The 7,992-nt window shown below is 45.4% G+C and overlaps 1 non-coding gene across 1 annotated transcript; it reads left to right on the top strand.

Moving 5' to 3' along the window:
- The first annotated feature begins 313 nt into the window (after positions 1–313).
- On the top strand, positions 314–447 carry LOC125517800. The gene has a single exon (XR_007287808.1). It is a non-coding gene; the product is annotated as a small nucleolar RNA snoR80 (small nucleolar RNA).
- The last annotated feature ends 7,545 nt before the right edge of the window (positions 448–7,992 follow it).

The raw sequence follows: 7,992 nt of genomic DNA on the forward strand, positions 1-7,992 counted from the left end.
CAAACGCTCAATTTACTTGCTTTGATGTAATTCTTGGATTCCTGACTAGGGTTATCCTAGCCTATTTATTTATTGTGAGCGAGTTACTTTTTTGTACCCTTTTTTAGATCATCCATTCCCTGTATCTGAGGTCTGAGCCAGTGTGTGTCCAGGTTCATTCTTTTTGTGTCCCTTTCAAAGTGTTCATATGGTGGTGTGTCATCGAGTTCCAGTGTGCTGCTGTTAGCCGTTGATATGCATGGTGGTGCCTGCTTATGTCTGTTCATATGTAGAATCTCTGGCTGATGTTTGTTTTGATTGATGTGCGTTCATTACCAATTCCTGAGGATGATTTGTGTTCCTCATGGCGATTAGTCTCGGACGCTACAAGCTATTCTCTGTTGTGTGGTATATCCTGATTGGTGGCATTCTATGTGCCAACTTATCCTGGAAACGACACATACATTCATATGCAGTCCTCTGTAATTTTTCTTTTCTCTGTGTTAAATGATCTAAATGTGCGGACCAAATGATCTCATAGTTTGAATGCACCATAGTTTTGCATAACCTTGGTACATTTACATGCACACGCATACACATTTGACTGCTGAGTGTTTGAATTATTGGAATGTGGGGGTTGGTCTGTTTATTCCCATGTTCTTAAGTTTTGTGTATTTAGACTGTAACTCTTAAGATATCATTGTAGCTGTAAGTAGACTGCAAGTTACCAGCAGATTGTAATGGCAGTCTAATTATCACTTTAATTTTCTCCCAAATGACTATAAGTGGACTGTACGTTGTGACACCACTGATGCCAGACCTACAAACAGTAGTTTGATGGATCTGTAGGTTTTTTTTGGGCTGTGGTATTACGATAGTTGTAGCTCACATGTTTGAAACCAGGTCCAGTTCCAACCCGATTAGGATTGGCCTTTTAGCAGCATGTATTTACCAAGTTGGGATGTTGGGATAGTTGGATTCCTATTGTCTCTTGTAGCACCAAATGCTAGTATGTGTTTTACTAAAGTCATCAGATAGTTAACTCACTGTGAGATGTCCACACTTGTTTTGTTAACAAACATGAACTGTTAAGTCATCTATTCCTGACTGTTTCTTTTTTCAGTATATACGTGTGCTTTCTGTTCTTTTGTTCTATTCACTGTGTGAGTACGATTTCTTTTTGGCACCAAGGTGTTTGAGATGGTCTTCCTGTTGGTGCATGAGGAAGAGGAAGTGAAGTCATTGATTTGTCCACCGAGGAAGAGGAAGCGTGAAGTCTTTGATTTGTCCAGAGGGTAAGTCCTCGGTCTGTGTCACTCTTCCTTTGCTATGTGATTGTGACCTCCATGTGTTATCTACTTATCTGGACACTTTGGTTCATATACTATTCTTGTGATTTTCCAATGCTATGTCAAAAAATGAATCTGTAACCTTTAATGAATTCAATGTATGATCGTGATGAGAATGAATGAATGAATGATATCATACCAACTTGTTTTTGCCCTTGATCAGTATCATTTGTGGTAGCTCCTAAGCAACATGATCTTTTTCTTGCTCCAAGATCCCAAGTGTGGTGTTGTACTTTTGTTGTGCTTGATTGATGTCCTGCTAGCTGCTACTGTTAATTGTTACTGCCATGATGTTAACATTGCTTAAAATATGTTCTGCGCCTTAATTCTAGTAGTATTTGTTGTCAAAAGCATGATTGTATTGTGAGCCATCAATTTCTTGGAGTCTTCTTAGAGCTTGCTGGCATTAGGATCGACCCCTAGCTGCTTGTGTATTTGTTTATTATTTTGTTCAATATTCTTTTCCTAGCTGTTGTATGTTTGAGGATATTGCTTTCATTCTGAATTCACAGCCATGATAATGATCGTTTCCTGTCTTTTACAGGAGCTCCAGGCTCAAGAAGTTGGAAAAAGGGAACGCTTCATCTTTGTAGCTAATTATATGTTCCTAGATGATGTGAATGGCTGTTATAGTATTTCATAGCAGCACTTTTGTAGTTGTTCTAAATTCCTGGATGATGTGAACTATGGCATGATTGTAATATATATAATATACTCATTTTGGTCGCCATTTATGAAAATTTGTGTGATTGGGGCTCTCTGGACCAAAATACTGGTTACTTTATTGTTGATACTTTATTGTTGATATGCCGGAAATGAAACATATACTATTTGGGCCCTAAAAAGGCCACAAATCAAACAATTCAGGAAAAATGAACAAAATTACTAAAAGAATCAATTATGAAAAGGCGATGGCCAAGTAAATAAATAGGCTTAGGCCCAAAAACGAAATAGATCACAAAAAGGCCATGATCCATGAAATAAAAAAGGCCAAATTGTTGGGCCAGGCCCATGTAGCTAGAGAAAATTAATAGAGAAAATATATAGTAAAAAGGCCGAATTGTTGGGCTAGGCCCATGTAGAAAACCGAATTGGACCGGGCTGAATCTTGTGGCACATCAGCTTGCCATGCTGGATGCCTACGTGGCCTGGGGAGGTTGCTAGTGACCAAAACGCCATAGTGGACATATTTTGGTCATAAACGTCTACGACCATTCCAGAAGAAAGGTCGCTATAGTCAGTTTACGACCGCCAGCTTTTGACCTTCTGTTTTTGGTCACAGAAAGGTCGCAAATGAAAAACCATGACCTTTCAGTGACCAATAGTGGTGGTCACAAGTTGACATATTTCTTGTAGTGTTTGTGGACAAGCCTTTGCCGGCCACACGACCAGCTGACGTCGGCTTACTGAGCTTATCCTTGTTTTTCATTACGTTCAACGCCCTATTTAAAGGGGTGTCGAAAGGGGAGCTCTGAGACGACCCCGCACTACTGCTTTCATTGTCCTGTGGAAGGAACGTGAACCATTTAGAAATATTGGGGATTAATTAGAATGCAACCATATGGAGCTAATTACACGGGGGATGTATTCCTTACCAGAACAAGCTCAAGCGCCCTGGTCTTCAGATTCGTGGTAAGCTCCTTTGTTACCGGGTACTCCTTGTACCGGGCCCTGAGAAAGTTCCTGGTCTGCTTGTCATGGTATTTCTTGAAGCGGGGCGGTAGGCCTTGCTCGGCATGCTCCGCGTCCTCCTTGTCCCATATAGGCTCCGCCACTCTGTAACCGCCAGGACCGAGTTGGTTGACCCCTGAGTTCAACTTCCGCATTTCTTTCCCCCACTGACTTGATTCGGAGGTTGCGCTGCTCTCGCACTTGAGCTTGAACTCCTTGTAGTCATCTCCACTCATCAAAGGATATTTCGCCTTGATCTTCTCATAACTATCACCTTTTTCAATCATTGCCTTCACCGTGCTTTTCCAAGTAGACAGGGCCGTGCTCATCCTCGTGAGGGCGGCACCGTTCACTTTATTCCCTGAGAGGCGTGTGTTTGCAAACTCAGCGGGAAACTTGTATCATTCCTGCAGCTTCGTGAAGAGGAGGCTGCGCAAATTCCCTCGGTCCTTATGCCTTAGGTTCTCAGTGTTGATCGAGACGGTGCTCCAGAGAATGCACCCGAGCTGAACCGAGTACCCCTTGACTACTTGTTTGGGTGCCGTCGGATGCCCGTTGGAGTTCACTTCAGTAAATTCCTCCCTGACGGTGCCGAGCACGCTCGGGCGCCGGTCCTTCCGTTGCCTCTTCGGTTGGATGCCATCTGTGCGTGCGCCGCCATCATTAGTGGTGGCATCCGCGGCACCATCATCAGTGGTGTCATCCCCGACGCCGCTAGGGGTTGTGTAGTCAGGATCGGTGTCTTTCGCGGTGTTCTCATAGCGGTGAGGTTCTTCCTCCAACTCCTGGGACAGCTCCCAGAATTGCTTCCCGCCCGAACTGCCGGCCTCATCGTTGTGGGCCATGTTTCGCTCTAAATAGGAAAAAAGTTTGGTCAAAAAGTTGGTTATTGTCAAGGAACAAGATCATGGTCTCATCATTTAGGGTTTGTCAACACCGATGCATCCTAAAAGCTAAGCTTTTATCATTTAGGGTTTGTCGATGTCGAGGCACCCTAAAAGCCTAAGCGTACATCATTTAGGTTCTCATTGCGACACCGAGGCACCCTAAAAGCCAAGGTTTCATCATTTAGGGTTTGTCGACTCTAAGTTGGGCCTAATCACTTGGCTCTATTGCCACCTATGGTTTAATGCAGCAAGAATAAAGGGGCAGTTGATCCTACTTAATTAAGTACTAAGATACCCTGGCCCATGCATTAGTAGCAAGTACCCCATATGTCCGATTTTTAGCAAAGTCATGCTAAAATTCACGGAAAATTTCAGCATGACCTTTGCTGAAAATAGGACATATGGAGTACCCGAATTTGCCGGAACGGAAGTTAATCGACATTCCGGCAAACTCAAGGGCCTCTCGGGGTACCTGCAAAATCATCACGACACGAAGGTTAGAGACAAAACCCAGCAAACTAGCACCACAATGTGCCTCTACTTTCATATGGATGAAAAGTCCACAGACCATATGGTCCTCTACTTTCATATGGACAAAAATCAGCTCAACTTGGGCCATGGCAATTTACTTGTATGGAGCATGTGCATTGAGTCCAGAAGCAAAGACTCTACAGTGAAATGAAAAAAAACCTTGGAAATATATTTATGATAACTCTGAATGGATCAAAAGGTGCAGATGCACTTGTAAAAAAGGTGTGCATTTGCAGCAGCTTTGTTCTGATGATGACACCATTCTGTTAATAAGGCAAGATACACATACATACAGGTAGGAGCTGCAGCTATCAATTGCAATATGACCACCATTATAACATGTGCCTCCAAAACCTAGTACTGAAAGGTGGAAGCAGGGCAGGAAAAAAGTGCTGATGATGATGCAGAGATGGCTGGCTGGCTGGCTCCATTGACACACACAATCAATGGGCCTCCCAAATTAAACTGGCCACCCAGCCAGCTAGCTAATGATACTAGCCCATGATTATGCCCTGTTTTTACCCATGCACATCTCTCTTTTCTTTTTTGTAGCCCAAGGTATCCACCAAATAAGATCCAATTAAAAAGAAAAAAATGGAGTTGTCTGCTTCAAAAAAATATGATGTCCCAGTGTTGTAAGATGGACCAATTGTATCAAACTCCACCTGAGATTATAGTTGGTAGCGATAGTCAGTATCAAGTTATTCAGAGAAAAGAACATTTTGGGAAGCTTTTTTAGCATATTTGTTATGGTTCCTGTGGCAACTCTCAGCTTTCATATTCTAATGATACATGGCCATTGTCATTGAAGATGTCATGAATCATCTCTAGAGAAATTCAATCACCTAGTACTAACAAAACATCCATACATTACTAATGAATTTTCTTTACATGTGACAATTAAAACCTAGTACTGAATTTACTAATGAACTGATGATGTAGAGAAGCGTAGGAACAAAACCTAGTACTGAATCAGACTGGACAGATCAAATGTTCTCTTGAGATTGAATGAGATCGATCTAGGGTTTGAGCGAGGCTCACCAGGAGACAGCGAAGACGGCGAAGCAGAGGCAGTGGGTGACGCCGGAGACCAGCAGCTGCGCGAGGAGGAGCACGAAGAAGGCGCAGACACCGTAGATGGTGGAGGCGTCGATGTCGTAGAAGCAGTAGGAGCGATCGTCGTACTCGTCCGGTACCACCATGCCCTGCGAGACAGAGAAGGGGCCGTCAGCCCCTGCTCAGGTGGGGGGCAAGGGGAGGAGGAGGGGTGGGAGGGTCGGGGGGCGTACGGTGCCTGCGTCGCTGCTCGGCGCCGACGGCGAGGAGGAAGGCGAAGTTGAGGAAGATGAGGAAGCCGCAGAGCGCGAGGGAGGCGGCGGGGGTCGGGGCGGCGGGGGCGGGGGGCGGGGGTGGAGTCCGGCGGGGGTCGGGGCGGCGGCGTCGTGGGTCGGGGCAGCGCGTGGTGGATCTGGCGAGGGAGAGAGGGACGAAGGGGATCTGGCGAGGGAGAGGGAGGAATTAGCTAGGGGGAGCTTACTAATGGCGCACCCCCCGTCGGTGCGCCATTAGTAATCTTTTTTTATATAGCAATGGCGCACCAGCAGGAGGTGCGCCATTAGTAATCTTTTTTTATATAGCAATGGCGCACCAGCCAGAGGTGCGCCATAAGTAATTTTATTATTATTTTTTTTGCATCTAATAATTTTTAGAAATGAATATGAATATGAAACAGTAATAATTTTATATAAAAACAGTAATAATTTTTTAAAAAATATCATCAAATTTGTTATTTGAAAATATTTATGAATATGAAAAAATATCATCAAATTTATTATTTGAAAATATCATCAAATTTGTTATTTGAAAATATAATCAAATTTGTTTTGTTTGGATTTTTAGTTGCATTCATTTGTGACGGTGGAGCGGGGAGGGTGCGGGGGGTCAGCGGCGGCGGTGGAGCGGGGAAGGGTGCGGGAGGTCGTCGGCGGTGGTGGAGCGGGGGAGGATGCGGTGGGTCGTCGGAGGCGCTGGAGCAGGGAAGGGTGCGGGGGGTGCTCGGCGGCGGTGGAGCGGGCCGGGGAGGGTGCGGTGGGTCGGCGACGGCGGTGGAGCGGGGGAGGGTGCGGTGGGTCGTCGGCGGCGGTGGAGCTAGCGCGGGGGAGGGTGCGGGGGGGGGGAGGGGTCGAAATCGAGATGGAGGGGGATAGCGATCGAGATCGAGTGTCCTCATGAATATTCAATATTTTTTCATATTGAATATGAAAAATATCATCAAATTTGAAAAAATATTCATGAATTCAAAAAGTGCCCATGAAATTTGAAAATATGCATGAGTTCAAAAAGTGTCCATGTAATACAATCAAGAAATGAAGACAACGATTTAAATACAATCGATCTTAGCTAGCTATCCGTTCACAATCTTCTTGCCCTTATTTTTCGTAAATGGAGTTCTTCTCTTGAACGGACGTCCTTTAGGTAGGGTGGTCCTGCTTCTTCTTATAGTGTATGCTGCTACTTCATCGTCGTCGTTATGTTCGATCTTCGGGTCGCCGTACTTGTCGAAGTCTTGCTCATCTGCTACTCCATCCATTCCGATGATCTTCCTTTTGCCTCTCCTGACGACAGCACGACTGGGCTTTGACGGGTCGGTAATGAAGAAGCATTGGTCCACTTGGGAAGCCAGTACCCATGCCTCATTTTTCGCGGTGACGTTTGCGCCCGCGGTCTTGGATTTGGCTTCGGGTATAACCATGGTGGTGAAATACCGGTCTTCTTTTAGGACTCTCTTGGCCCATCTGACACGGAACATCGAGACCTTCTCTCCAGCGTAGCTCAGCTCCCAGATCTCCTCGATCCTTCCGTAGTATCTGTCCTTGTCGTTACCGGTGTAGGATTCCATCGTTACCCCGGAGTTCTGATAACCATCACTCTTCATGTCCTTGTCCTTGGTGTAGAATGTGTAGCCGTTGATATCGTACGCCTCATAGGTCATCAGGTTGTGCTCGGCGCCCTGTGACAAGGCAAATATGAGTTGTTCTTCCGCGGAAGAATCCTCATGTAAAGGGTACGACAGAAGCTTCTGCTTGAACCAACGCGTGAAACATGAGTTGTGCTCTTTGATTATATCTCCGTCCATCCTCTATTGTCCTCGGTCATTGTACGTCTTCTCAATAAAGGTTTGGTGCTCTACCACCCAAGGATCGACCACGTCTATGTGTTGTAGCGCGACTAGGTTTGCTCTTTCAAAGTCGGCGAGTCGACCCTCGAAGTCGACATGCATTTCGCGGCGACCCTCACGGTGACCTCATCCAGCGAGCATGCCGAGGTGCGTGTTGACGGGAATACCAATGGGGTTCTCGATGCCTAGATAATTCATGCAGTAGGAGATGCACTCTTCGGTCAGAAAGCCCCTGGATATGCTTCCCTCTGGACGTGACATGTTGCGAACGTATCCTTTGATGACACCATTCATTCTTTCGAATGGCATCATGTTGTGCAGGAACGTCGGCCCGAGTTGGATGATATCCTCCACGATATGGACCAGCAGATGCACCATAACGTCGAAGAATGCGGGC

The sequence above is a fragment of the Triticum urartu genome, chromosome 6 (assembly GCF_003073215.2).
Source record: "Triticum urartu cultivar G1812 chromosome 6, Tu2.1, whole genome shotgun sequence".
Classification (NCBI taxonomy): Eukaryota; Viridiplantae; Streptophyta; class Magnoliopsida; order Poales; family Poaceae; genus Triticum; species Triticum urartu.